Source organism: Chiloscyllium plagiosum, unplaced genomic scaffold (genome assembly GCF_037043375.1).
Source record: "Chiloscyllium plagiosum isolate Xiang-an unplaced genomic scaffold, Cpla_swu_hap1 HiC_scaffold_35, whole genome shotgun sequence".
Lineage (NCBI taxonomy): Eukaryota > Metazoa > Chordata > Chondrichthyes > Orectolobiformes > Hemiscylliidae > Chiloscyllium > Chiloscyllium plagiosum.
The window spans coordinates 13,890,561-13,905,126 of record NW_028270173.1 but is presented as its reverse complement, the minus strand read 5'-3'; the positions used below and the strand labels follow the sequence as shown (position 1 = coordinate 13,905,126).

Here is a 14,566-nt window from a genome sequence, read left to right as displayed (position 1 = left end):
GATTATCTTATATGTCACAATTAAGTCACATCTCAATATTCTTCTCATGAAAACAGCCTCAAGTCCCTCAGCCTTTCCTCATAAGACCTTCCCGCAACACCAGGCAACATCCGAGTAAATCTCCTCTCCACCCTTTCCAAAGCTTCCACATCCTGCCTATAATGCAATGACCAGAACTGTATGCAATACTCCAAGCACAGCTGCACACAACCTTGTGGCTCTGAAACTTAATCTCTCAAGCTAACACACCGAATGCCTTCTTAACAACCCTATCAGTCTGGTTGGCAACTTTCAGGGATCTGTGTACATGAACACTGAGATCTCTCTGTTCATCTACACCATCAAGAATCTTACCATTAATTTTATTCCTGTACCTTTTATTCCAATAATTTTTATTCCTGTTGCTGCTTCCAAAGTGAATCACCTCACAGTTTTCTGCATTAAACTCCATTTGCCAGCTCTCAGTCAAGCTCTGCAGCTTATCTATGACCCTCTGTAACCTGCAACATCCTTCAGCACTATCCACAACTCCACTGACTTTAGTGTCATCCGCAAATTTACTAACCAATCCTTCTACGCCCTCATCTCGGTCATTTATAAAAATGACAAACAGCAGTGGCCCCAAAACAGATCCTTGTGGTATACCAGCAGCAACTAAACTCCAGAATGAACATGTCCCCTCAACCAGCTAGCCAATTTCTGATCTAAACCGCTAAATCACCCTCAATCCCATGCCTCCGTATTTTATGCAATAGCCTACCATGGGGAACTTTATCAAATGCTTAACTGAAATTCACATGCACCACATCAACTGCTTTACATTGATCCAACTGTTTGGTTAATTTCTCAAAGAATTCAGTAAGGTTTGTGAGGCACGACCCACCCTTCACAAATATGTGTTGACTATTCCCAATCAATTTATTCCTCTCTAAATGATTATAAATCCTATCTCTTATAACTTTTTTTCCAACACGTTACCCACAACAGAAGCATGGCTATCACACTTACCTACCATCCCACCAGCATTCCCATCCAGAAAATCATTTGCTGTCATTTCAACTAACTCCAGCGAGGTGCCACCACCAAATACTACACACCACCTATCCCTTGTCAGCCTCTCGCAGGAACTATTCCCTTTGGGACACCCCGGTTACTTCCAACACCCCTCACAGCCTCACCGCACCTTCTCCTGCAACCACCAAAGGTGTAACATCTGTCTGTTTACTTCCTCCCTCCTCAGTATCCCAGGACCCAAACACATCTTCCACCTGCCTGCACATCTCACAATCTAGCCTACTGCATTTGCTGCTCACAATGTGGCCTCCTCTCTATTGGGCATATAAAGGGTCGACTGCTTGGTCACTTTACAGAATGCTTGCTTTCTGTTTGCCAAAAAAGACTTTGAACTTCCAGTTGCCTTTTAACACGCCACCGTGTAATCTGGCCAACACCTCTGTCTCAGGCTTGCTGCAGTGTTCCAGTGAAGCTCAGTGCAAGCTGGAAGAACAACACTCCATTTTTCGGAAGGGTATCCTGAAGCTTCCAGACTCAATATTGAATTCAATAACTTTGGGTTCTGACCTCTCCCATGTTGTTACCACAACACACACAACCAGGCCTTGTTAGCACAGAGTTTGCTATTAGGCACCACCCATTGTAACCCACTAACAGTCTCCATTAACAGTTATTCAACCTTCCAGCCAAATCATTATCCACTCCTTTGTCTGCCTAACTGCTCTTCTCTCTCTTTGGGCTCTATCCCCATTTATTATTTACTCCTTACCCATTCCCCACTCTATCTTCTGAATATAAACCAACATTTTCCTAGCTACCATGACTTCTGAGGAAGGGTCACTCAATCCTATACATTAACTCTGATTTTTGTCCACAGATGCTGCCAGACCTGCTGAATCTGATAAATATCCATAGATTTAACATTGTCAAACATTTATAAATATCTGTAAGGGGAGTGTGAAAAGGGGAGTGTTAGTGAGACTGATAGAATCACTGAATCCCTCCAGTGCGGAAGCAGCCAATGAGTCCTTCGAGTCCACACTGACCCTCTGAAGAGCATCCCACCTGGACCGAATCCCCACTATATCCTTGTAACTCAATATTTGCCATGGCTGATCCAACAAGTCTACTCATCCATGGGCATAATAGACAAAAGCTGCACATCTTTGGACTGTGGGAGGAAATCCTACAGACATGGGAGAATGTGCAAACTCCACACAATCACGTGTGGCTAGAATTGAACCCAGATGCCTGGTGCTGTGAGGCAGCAATGCTAACCATTGAGCCACTGTTTCAATATTTTCAGTAATCTCATTGATCAAGCAGTGAACCCAGTTGCTGCTCCATTAGTTTGATCAGAGGCCCAATTCAACATGAGGGTTCTGATTCAGTGCAGTGTTTCATGGTCTGTTTTCCAAGAGTTCGGAATATGAGAAGGTGCTGGGTGGTCCTGCAGGAGGAAACAGGTATCTGGAAAACTGCCTTCACTTCCAGATGAGGGAAGTGTATGATTTGTGATGTTGGGAATATGGGACCAAATGGAAAATAAAGGAGCAATGAATAGCCATGTGAATAATTAACGCAAATCCTGATAACAAGGAATTCATGACAGAGGAGAGTATGATAAATCAAATTGTGTTCAAATATCGCCCATGTGCCTACAGCATAACCCAAAGAGCTTCTGAACCACTGATATATTTTTGATAAATATTCCCTGTTGTAATGTAGGAAATAAGAGAATCAATCTGTGAACAGTGAGGTCACAGAAACAGCATTGTGATGATGAAAAAATCATCAGTTTGAATGGTATTTTTTGTCGTGGAAAAGTTCAGTGACACAGAGGGTAATTATACATTTCATTGTTTCTAATAACAATGCAGGAGATTAAAAACCGGTCATGAAATTAGCCTATATCATGACAGAGGCTAGAGTGTCCATGTGGGTAAAACATGGAAGAAATTGTTCAAACCCTAACATTATTGGTTTCAGCTCTGAGATCTGAAGGCTGCAGTGGGAAATGAGTAATGTTCATCCAGCTCGAGGATCAGCACAAACTGGAAGAACAGCGTCTCATTTTCCACTCCACTGAGGCCACATAGGGAGAACTTTATAAAAATTGGGAATTACATTGTTGGGAGTGTGCTGTAGAGTGTAATCAGAGATAGATTAAATGCTGATGTGTAGCAAATCTCAGAAAAGTGCTAAAACAAATGGTCATAATATCAGGGGAATTGAACTTCCCCTGTATGCACTGGGACAGGCAGATTGTGAAGGGCTCGGACAGGACAGAATTCTTAAAATGTCTCCATGTGATCTATTTAAGGCAGTGTGTAGAAAATCCAATAGGAGACAGGGCAGGGCTGGAACAGCTGAGATTCGCCAAGATGTTGCCTGGGCTGGAGTGTTTCACCTCTGAAGACAGACTCGATCGGCTGGGGATGTTTTCATTGAAGCAGAGAAGGCTGAGGGGAGAAGCTGATGAAAGTTATGAGGGTGACAGACTGGGTAGACTTTTCCCCTTAATGATTTGGGCAATAACAGGTACATAGATTTAAGAGAAAGAGCAGGGATTTTCGAGGGGAATTAAGGATGATATTTTTACCCTGGATGGCTATCAGTCTCAGGAACTCACTGCCTGAAAGGAGACAGAAATCTTTGCAACATTTAGGAAGTTATTCAGATGGAATGATAGCGTCACACAGGATGGAAACAGATGCCTCCATCCAATCAGTCTGCACTGATCAGCTATCCCAAACCGACCTCGTTCAATATGCCAGCATTTGGCTCATATCCCTCTAAATCCTTCCTATTCATGTACCCATACAGATGCCCTTTAAATGTTGTCATTAATCCCATCTCCACCACTTCTTCTGGCAGCTTATTCCATATACGGACCACCCTCTGCGTGAAAAAGTTAATTCCCAAGTTCTTTTTAAACCTTTCCCATCTCACCGTAAACCTATGCCCTCTACTTTTGGAGTCATCTACCCTGGGGAAAATACATTGGCTATTCACCCTTTCCATCCCCCTCATGGTTTGATAAACCTTGATAAGGTCACCCCTCAGCATCCGACATTCCAGGGAAAGATGTCCCAGCCTATTCAGCCATATCCTAAAACTCAAACCCTCCAGACCCAGCAACACCCCTGTAAGTCCCCTCCACACACTCTCGAACCTCACAACATACTTACCGCATTGAATGGTGACCAGAACTACACTCCAATGTGCCTCACCAATGGCCTTCACAGTCACAACATTACACCCCAACATTCCAACACTCAGCACTCCAACAAATGAAGGTAAATTTGCCATACTCCCTATTCACCACCCTGTCCACCTGCAACTCCAACCCAAGGAATCATGTACCTGCTCCCTCAGGTCTCCTGCTCAGTAACACTCCCCAGGGTCCCACCATCAACTGGCCTGATTTGCCTGACCATAATACAACACCTCACATTTATCTAAATTAAACTCCATCTCAGCCCACTACACGATACTTTCATGTCATCAGCCACTTTACTAACAAGCAAGAGGCTGGAAGAATACAGCAAGCCAGGCAGCATTAGGGGATGGAGTATTCGACGTTTCAGATGCAACCCTTTCTCAGGCCTCTATCTCCTGATGCTGCCTGGCTTACTGTGTTCATCCAGCCTCCTGCTTGTCCACCATGGATTCCAGCATCTGCAATTTTTTGTCTCTAATATACTAACTATGCTTCCTATGTTCACACACAAATGATTTATACACATGACCAAAAGCAGTGGGACCCAACCTTGATCTGTGTGGCACACCATTAGTCACAGGCCTCCAGTCATACCATCACACTCTGACTCCTACCTTCAAGCCAATTTTGTACTGAATTGGCTACCTTCCCCTGGATCCCAAGAGATCTAACCTTACTAACCAGTCTACCATGCAGAACCTTGTTGAATGCTTTGCTGAAGTCCATCTCGACCACGTATACTACTGTCTTTATTCAGCTTCTTTGTTACCTCTTCAAAAAAAACTCAATCAAAATGCGATTTCCCACTTGTGAAGCCATGTTAACTATTCCTATTAAGTCCTTGCCTTTCCAATTGCATGTATATCCTGTCTCACCCACTCCAATAACTTACCTACCACTGGTGTAAAGCTCACTGGTCTATAGATCCCTCACTTTTCCTAACAGCCTTTCTCAAATAATGGCACCAAATTAGCCGACCTCCAGTTCTGGCACCTCACCTGTGGTTGTTGATGATACAAGTATGTCAGTAATCGGTGCAGCAATCTCTTCCCTAGTTTCTGGTAAACACCTGATCCGGTCCTGGGGATTTAACTAGCTTTGTACAATTGAAGACCTCCACAGCACATCCTCTTCTGTAATATGAACTCTTTCCAAGACATCACTATTTATTTCCCTAAGTTCCCTAGTTGCTGGGAAATGGAATAGAGCTTGATAGACCCTTGATGACTAGCATTTCCACAATGGGCTGAAGGGCTGTATTAATCTATGGCTATGTCGGTCGATTAGTTCAGTCGGCTGGACAGCTGGTGTGTGATACAGATGATAGTAACAGTGCAGGTTCTCTCTCTCTCTCTCTACCAATTCTCTCTATGGCTAAAAGATATCATTTTTACTGTTAAGTTCATCTTATCTTGAGATAAAGGTTAACTTCCCATTAACCTTCTTAATTACTCACTGTTCCTGCATCCTAACATTTTCTGACTCACACACTCAAACACACCCAGATCACTCTGTATCTCGCAATTCTGCAGGTCTTCTCTGTTTAAGTAACGCTCTTTGTTTTTACAATTCTTCCTTGTGAAGACTCCCATCCTCCTCACATTGCTCAGGCCTCACTCTATCCCCCATTCTCTCACCCCACAAACTCCCATCCACCATCCCAAAGTTGTCCTATCTCCTCAACCTTGCTTCCAACCCCATCTCCTCTCCCTCTTCACCCTCACTCCCTCCCTCCAGCAAAACAACTCCTTTCAACAATGCCCCAAATCTCTTACACTTCTCCCTCATTGACCTTTCTTACTCACACTCCCCTCCCCACTCCACACCCCAACCTACTCCCCAGCTCCCTGCAAGCTCTAATGTCAATCACTCTGCCCCTACGCCTCTCTCTCCTTACCCTTTACAGTCAACACAACACTCACCTGACCCACTTACTCATATCCACTTATCCTCCCTCTCCCCTCTCAATCGCACTTCCCCTCATTTTCTCGTCCAGCCGACTCTCCAATTACTCTCCCACATCATTCTAAATCCCTGACACTCACATCCCCCTGACTCTTCACTCCCCTGTTATGGACCAGGCCAAACTCCCTCAAAACATTTCAAGAAGGTAGCCCAGACCTAACATTTCTAATTGTTTTCAGTAGGTGTACAGTGGATATTCCAGGATGGATGCAGCTGGCCCAACCACTCAGTTTGAAACAAAGCAGTATTTATTTACACATGAACAAAAACCAAATTTAGAATAACATAAGTATTTAAAAACCGAAACAACTCTATTGCAACTTAATGATGCTGTTCCAAATAATTACAACATCCCCATGAACACCTCCTTGGCAAAAAAAGGAAAAATCAAACCCAGGTTCTCACAGGAGAGATATCAGAGAGAGAGAGAGAGAGAGAGAGGATCAGCATGGAGCTGTTTCTTTGATCAGCAGCCTCAAAAAAGCTGGCTGCTTGCTAAAACCAAACCAAAACCAAAGTTGACCTGGGAGAATTGGTCACTCTCCTTTCAGTGTCGAAATGGTTTTTTTTAAGATTCGATTACTTACAGTGTGGAAACAGGCCCTTCAGACCAACAAGTCCACACCAACCCTTTGAAGAGCAACCCACCCAGACCCATTCCCCTACATTTACCCCTTCACCTAACACTATGGGCAATTTAGCATGGCCAATTCACCTAATCTGCACATCTTTGGACTGTGGGAGGAAACCAGCACACCCAGAGGGGGGGCACTGGGAGAATGTGCAAACTCCACACAGACAGTTGTCCAAGACGGGAATTGAACCCAAGTCTCTGGTGCTGTGAGGCAGCAGTGCTAACCACTGTGCCACCATGCCACCAAAGTTTTGTAAATCTTGAATGTGTTTTGCCTGAGGTAGCTTCTGTTAGCTGTAATCAAATTGGCTCTAAAGCCCATTCAACCCAGACACATAGGAAGGTTTGTGTTTCTGACCCCTCTGGAAAAAGCCAAGGATAACCTAAACTTGTTTCAGGAGCATCATTGTCACTCCTCTCACTCACTCCGACTCTCTTGGCCCTCCCCCACACATCTCCCTTTCAGTCTCTCCTCCCCTCTTCCTGGATTCGCCTCCTTTGAGTCATTCTCCTCATTTTCATTCCCCTCGCTGCCAATTTCCCTCTTCTTTTCCCTTACACCCTGCCTCTCACCTCCTCCACACTCATGACCTGACAGCCTAGTTCTTTATTCATCTCATCACTCTCTCCTTGTCCCTATCCCTCACTGCATTCCCCTTCCATCTCTATACAGGCCCCACTCTCCTCCTCCTCCCTCTCCATCACTCTTCCATGGATCTCACTCTCCACTCCCTACCTCTAACCAACACTCCCTCCTGATCTCCCACCCTACTCTCTCCTGCTCTCATGTGTCCCCTCTGCTCAATTCCCACTCCCATCTCTGACCCACTCTCTCTATCCACATCTCCATGACTCTCACTCCCTCTTGTCCCTCCTGCTCACTCTCCATACACACTTCCCTCTCATTCACTCTCTCCTTTAGCTCAGCTTCCCATCCCAGTCAATCTCCCCCTGACCTCATTCTCCTCCTGGTTTATACCTGCTATTATCTGTCCCTTAGTCTGACAGACCACACCCTCACTGCATTCTCCACGCTCCATCCCACTCACCTCCAAATTCCCAACATCCATCCATTCCTCTTGATTGTTCACCATTCAGTCCTCCCCCACCCTCCCTTCATTGTCCACCCTTCACAATTCCCTCTCCCCTCCACCTCACTCTCCAAACTTCACTGTCCTTGCCACTCCAGCTCTCCTTTATACTCTAGTTGGCCAGACTTTCCAATCTCCCTCCCCATCAATGCTGCCTCACTCCCTCCTGCTCTCCCCTTCCCCCTCAATCTCACAGCCCCCTCATGCTCACTTCTCACACCCTCCCAGCTCACTCTTCCATCTTCCTCACTATCCTCTCAAGTACAGCTTCCCAATCTGGTAACTGTCCTCTCAACCTCGCTTTGCTCTCTCTCTCTCTCTCTCTCTATACCTCACATTGCCCCTCATTCCCATCTCACATTTGCCTTCTCCATCTCCTCTGTTCCTCCATAATCACTCTGCCATGATTTCACCCACACCTGGCTCTCCCCTCCATTTTAATCTTACCTCCTCACACTCCCCTCCCCTTCAGTCTTGCCTCCATTTATCTCCCCTCCATCTCATCCTCAAATTCACTCACCTCCTTCACATTCCACAGACTTCCTCAACTTCCGAGACCCAACTCTCTCCTTCCTTTAAAACCCCCATCCTACACTCCCTTCATCTTGACTCTCCTCTTTCCCACAAACTCCACCTCATCCTCCAGTGCATTCACCTCCAGAATTCTCACAAGTCCTTATTTTGTTCTCTCTCATTTCCACATACAGATTAATACGTGGTACTCTTAACCCTCCCTTCTCCCTCATACAGAATATCCCCCTCATTCCCTGGCACTCACTCTCCTCTCCCACTCCCTCACCCTCCCATGGCCAAATGGAACCTGTATTTCTCCTCTCCACCTCATCCATCCCTTCCTCCTCACTCTCACCTCCCTCACTCACCGTATCTCCATCTCTCAACCCTCCCACTCACTCTCCCGACCTCCAAACCTCAAATGTCCACTTATTTTGCAGACCTCCTGTCCTCACCTTCCCATTCTACCCTGTCATTCACTCTCCCCACCCCATCCCAAATTTTCCCCTTCCCTCACAAAACCTCCACATCTTCTCCCAATCCTTACTCAGCTTACACTCATTCCCACTTTCAATACTCCCCCCATCTCTTTACTCTTCCATCCCCTGCCCTGAGGTTAAAAACCTCCCCTCATTTCCTCCCATTCTTCATGATGATCCCCTCCTACTTCCCTAAACCCTCCCTTGCAAATGCAACCTCACTATACCCTCCCTCCGTCTCCCCACTCCCTTGTTGCCCATCACTCCTGCCTCCCATCACTATCCCCATTCCCACCCACTCACATTATCTCACTTTCCCCTTCCTTTTGTATTCATCCGCCTTCCACTTACTGTCCCCTCCTCCCCAATCTCCATTTCCCTCAGGCTCATGTTCCCTCCATCTTGTTATTGCCCCCTCCCCTGTTCTCCCTTGCCCATCACGTTCCCTTCTTCTCGTTCTCCCCTTCCTCTCACTCTTCCTTTCTCCTTCTATCACCCTCACTCTCCCCTCCTCAGTCATGTCTTCCTCCTGGACCTAGCCATCTCACATTCCAGTCCATTCCCCATCCCTCACTCTCAGTCTCTCCTCTTCCTCACCCCACCCTGTCCATACTGTTTACTCTCACTAACCCCCTCACTCTCCCCCACCTCTCCTGTACCCCACACTCTGCTCGTCACTCTCCCCTCCCTTTCCTGGCCCCCACCATCTGACACTCCCCTATGCTGTCCCATACCCCCTTGCTCTCGCTCTACCTCCCCAATCCCTAGTGCTTCTTCTCCCTCTGCTTCTGCTACACTATCTGCTCCTCGCTCTCCCCTCACCTTCTGCTTCAGTTTACCCTCCCCAGCACACTCTAACCTGTGCCACTACCATCACACTTCCCATCACCACAATTCCCCCCTCTTTTCCCCACTTCTCCTGGCTCCCCAGATGATGCTGCACTCCCCAACTTGCTCTCTCCCTCCCACTCCCTCAACTTACCCCTTCCCATCACTCTCACCCGAGCACTCAAACGTCCCATTGCTCATCTCTCTCTAAGCTCCCCCTCATTCTCCACACTTTTCTGTCTCATACTACCCCTTCACTCTGCCCTCCTCTCTCTCTCTCCCACCTCTCCTCACTGTCCACCCTCTATCCTACATCTCCTCGCTCTCGCCCTCTCTTTAACCTTCCAAGCCTTCCTGTTCTTCCTGTGCACTACCTCATTTCCCCACCCACTCTCCTCCAAATGATCCCTCTCACCTCACCCACTCCTCCCTCCCAGCCCTCCACTTTACTCATCCTTCCTCCTCATTCCTCCACTCTCATCACTCACTGCACTTTCCCTCACTCACTCCCCCTTCCATGACCATCGTCTCCTTCAAACTCCCCTTTTCCACACTCTCCTTATCTCCCCCTCCACTCCCATTCCCCTCTATCTCTCCAACCCTCACTTGCTGCTCCCCCCACTCTCCCTGGCCTCTCCCTCCCTCTCTCTGCCTGACGGTGTTATTTGATCTCTCTCCCAGCTCCAGCCTCTCTGACTCTGGATCCGAACTCAGCGCATCCCCGGCTGAGGACCGGACCAGTGTGCGACTCGGAGGCAAACGGCAGCCGCTCCCTCACTCCCCGGAGAGATTTGATTCCTGGCTCTGTGTCCTGGGATCAGAGGGATTCACATCAGGGAAACATTACTGGGAGGTGGAGGTGGGGGAGAAGACTGAGTGGTTTCTGGGAGCTGTCCGAGAGTCTGTGATGAGGAAAGGGGGGATCGGACTGAACCCGGAGACCGGATTCTGGATTGTGTGGCTTGGACCCGGATGTGGTTATTTTGCCGCCACTTCACCTTCTGACACACCCCTCTCTCCGAGTGTGAATCCCCGGAAGATCGGAGTTTTCCTGGACGATGAGGGTGGACAGGTGTCATTTTACAATGCGGCCACCATGTCCCATCTCCACACTTTCACTGAGAGGATCTTTCCCTTCTTCAATTCCGGAGGCAATGACGGTGGGAAAAACTCCGCCCCGTTGACAATCTGCGGGATTAAAGGGCATTGACAGATCCATCCCATAATTTCACCCCGTCCCCCTGCCTCCTACCAGCTGTAAACTGATGGGGGATCGGTCTCAGTCTGGGGGAAAGAAGGTGGGAAATTTGTAAATTTCTCCAGAATATGTATCCTTATACCTTGCACACCAACTTCATTTTGCATTATTTTAAAATTCACTGTTTCGAGTCAATGGAGTGTTAGTTACGGGGCAGTGAGATTAATCTCGGTGGTGGGAAATTTTAAGGATAATATTCAACACAGTGAAGCAATTCTGGATAATCGAGAAAAGCCAGTGTTGATTTATTCAAAGCAAGTCATGGTTAACTGAATTTATTGAGCTTTCGACTGAAGACACAATTAGGATTCAGAGTGAATTTGATCCTGGACTTTGAAAAGGCTTTTGACAAATTGTCACATAAAAGATTCAGAAGTATAATTGAAGCCCATGGAATGAAATGCCAGTGATAACATGAAGATGAATTTGACTGGGTGGCAGTGAATGAGGATTTTTGAGATGATGTTCTGTATCAGTCCATTCCAGGAACACTGAAACTCAGCAGGTGTGGCAGCATCTGTGCAGAGAAAGCAGTTTCTCCATCAATTTCTGTTTAATTTCAGATTTCAGCATTTGCAATTCTTTGTTCATTGAATATGAGATATGCTACAAACTTCAGTTTTCACTGCCAAGGTGTGCTACAGAAACAGAAATTACTGGTGAGAATCAGCAATCTGGTAGTGTGATGGAGAGAAAGAAGAGACAATATTTCGGTTCAGTGACACTGCTCCAGTTTCTCGAGCAATTTTTGTTTTTGTGGGATACCTTGTGATTGGCAGTGAAATTCAGATTCTTCCAGACCATTTCAAAGGGTTGATGAATTAGGTTTCAAGTAGGCTGAGGCATTAGCTTCCCCACTGCCGACCAAGGACTCCATGTTATCTTCTTGAATTCCGTTTATGTTGCAGGGCTGTGCCTCTGTGGTGAGAAAAGGACTGTGAAGCCTCTCGAACCCATCATATAAATCAACACCTTTCTACACCCTCCCACTGGACAGACACAAGCAGGTCTGAACAAGAGTCACACTGGATTTGAAACATTTCTCAATCCTCCTCAGCTGCTGCCAGACCTGCTGAGTTTCTCCAGCATTCTCAGTGTTTGTGTAGAATTTGATGCTGCAGAGGGCTGTTGAGGCTGGGTCATTTAATATATACAAGGCTTAAATGGACAGATTTGTCATGAGGAAGGAAATCAAAGGTTATGTAGTTTAGGCTGGAAAGTGGAGTTGGGAATGATCAAATGAGCTATCATCTTATTAAATGGCAAAGCAGAGGAGAGGTCACTTCTGACAAACTTCACTGAGTTTTTTGAGGAATTGACAAAGAAGACTGATGAATGCTGAGTGGTTAATTTTGCATAAATGGATGTTAGCAAGGCCTTTAACCATGGCCCTCATGGCTACCTGATACAGGAGGAGATGCCACATGGGACCTATGATGGGAGGGTGTTTTTCTGACTGGAGATCTGTGCCAAGTGGTTTTGTGCAGTGAGCTGTGATGAGACCCCATGTATTAATAATTTGAAGGAGAATGTAGGTGGCCTGAGCTTGCTGTGTGTGACATGATCATAAAAACCCAGAATGACACTCGAGTGCAGTACTGAGGGAATGCTGCAGTATTGGAACTGCACTCCGATCAAGGATAGTTTGATCCAAACCCCATGTGGGGGGTGAATATTAAAAAAAATCCCACAGCCAATATTTATCCCTCATTCAATATCACAATGATTAGATTACCTGTTTACATTGATGTTCATGGGTGACTGCTCTGTACAGACTGGCTGCTTTACGTTCCACGTTCTAACATTGAATACAATTCTGAAATACTTCATGGGCTGGAGGAAGCTTTGAGATGGCAAGAAAAGCACTTTGTGAAAAACAGTAATTTTAATTGAGGCATTCAATAGGATATTCAGGAGCTTGACAGGATAAGAATACCATGTTATCATTTCTGAAGGTGACTCGGGGTTATACATATATAGATGCCGGCTTCCCCTCTGCTGACCATATTGTAAGACCATAAGATATTTGAGCATGATGATGTCATACACCAGTCAGGTTTGCACCACCACTTGGTCGTGGCTGATATATTTCATGGGTGTCTAGGGATTATAAATATAAAGCAGTCACCAATTGCTGGTTTTGCGTCTGCTGACCATATTATAAGTCCATAGCAGAATTAGGTCATACATTAATTGTATTTGCTCCACCATTTGATCATGGCTGATACATTTCTCAATCCCCATTCTCCCACCTTCTCCCTGTAATCCTGGTCCCTTTGCTAATTAAGAACTTCTCTATCTCTGTCTTAAATGCACTCAATGTCTTGGTCTCCACATCATTTTGCAACAATGAATTTGACAGATTAAACACCTTCTGGCTGAAGAAATTCTGCCTCACATTAGTTATAGAGTGAAAGAGTCATAGAGATGTTCAGCATAGGAACAGACCCTATAGTCCAACTCATACATGCCAAGCAGATATCCTAAATTATTCTAGTCTCATTTGCCAGCATTTGACCCATATCCCTCTCAACTCTTTCTTTTCATATTCCTACCCAGATGCCTTTTAACTGTTGTAATTTTACCACATCCACCACTTCCTCTGGCAGTTCATTTCACATTTTTAAAAAAATGCTGCCCCTTAGGTCCCATTTCAATCTTTCCTATCTCACCTTAAAACTATGCCCTCTACTTTTGGACTCTCCAACCTTCATAAAAAGATCTTGGCTATTCACCATGTCTGTGCTCTGCATGATTTTATAAACTTCTATAAGGCCACCCCCTCAGCATTCAATGCTCCAATGAAAACAGCCCCAGCCTCTCCAGCTTCTCCCTACATTTCAAACTCTCCAACTCTGGCAACATCCTTGTATATTGTTTCTGAACACGTTCATGTTTCACAACATTGTTCGCTGGCTGTGAGGCCAGATTTGAATGTGTTCGAGTTTTTTGAAGAAATAACTATTAGAATTTATGAGAGCAGAGTGTTGGATATGATCAATACAGACTTCAGTCAACCTTTTCATAAGGTTCCTCATGGTAGACTGGATAGCAAGGCAAGATCACCTGGAATGTAGGGAGAATTAGCCATTTGAACCAGAACTGGCTTGAAAATAAAAGGAAGAAGGTGGTGGTGGAGGTTTGCTTTTCAAGAGGAGCCCTGTGACCAGTGGTGTGTCACAATGATCAGTGCTGGGTCCACTGCTTTTCGTCATATGTATAAATGAACTGGATGTGAACATCGGAAGTATAGTTGGTAAGTTTGCAGATGACACCAAAATTGGAGATGTAGTGGACAGTGAAAAAGATTACTTCAGAGTACAATGTGATTGTGATCAGATTGTCTAGATTAGAGTGGTGCTGGAAAAGCACAGCACGTCAGGCAGCATCCGAGGAGCAGGAAAATCGACATTTCAGGCAAAAGCCCTTCATCAGAAATAGAGTGTTGATGAATAAACAGACCTTGGAATGCAGATTCACAGGTCCTTGAAAGTGGAGTCGCAGGTAGATAAGACACTGAAGAAGGCATTTGGTATGCATTTGGTATGCTTTCCTTTATTG

General features: G+C 45.7%; 1 pseudogene; it reads left to right on the top strand.

The window, feature by feature from the left end:
• Positions 1-10,957, top strand: part of LOC122541451 (E3 ubiquitin-protein ligase TRIM69-like) — an 86,924-nt pseudogene extending 75,967 nt beyond the window's left edge.
• Positions 10,958-14,566: the final 3,609 nt, after the last annotated feature.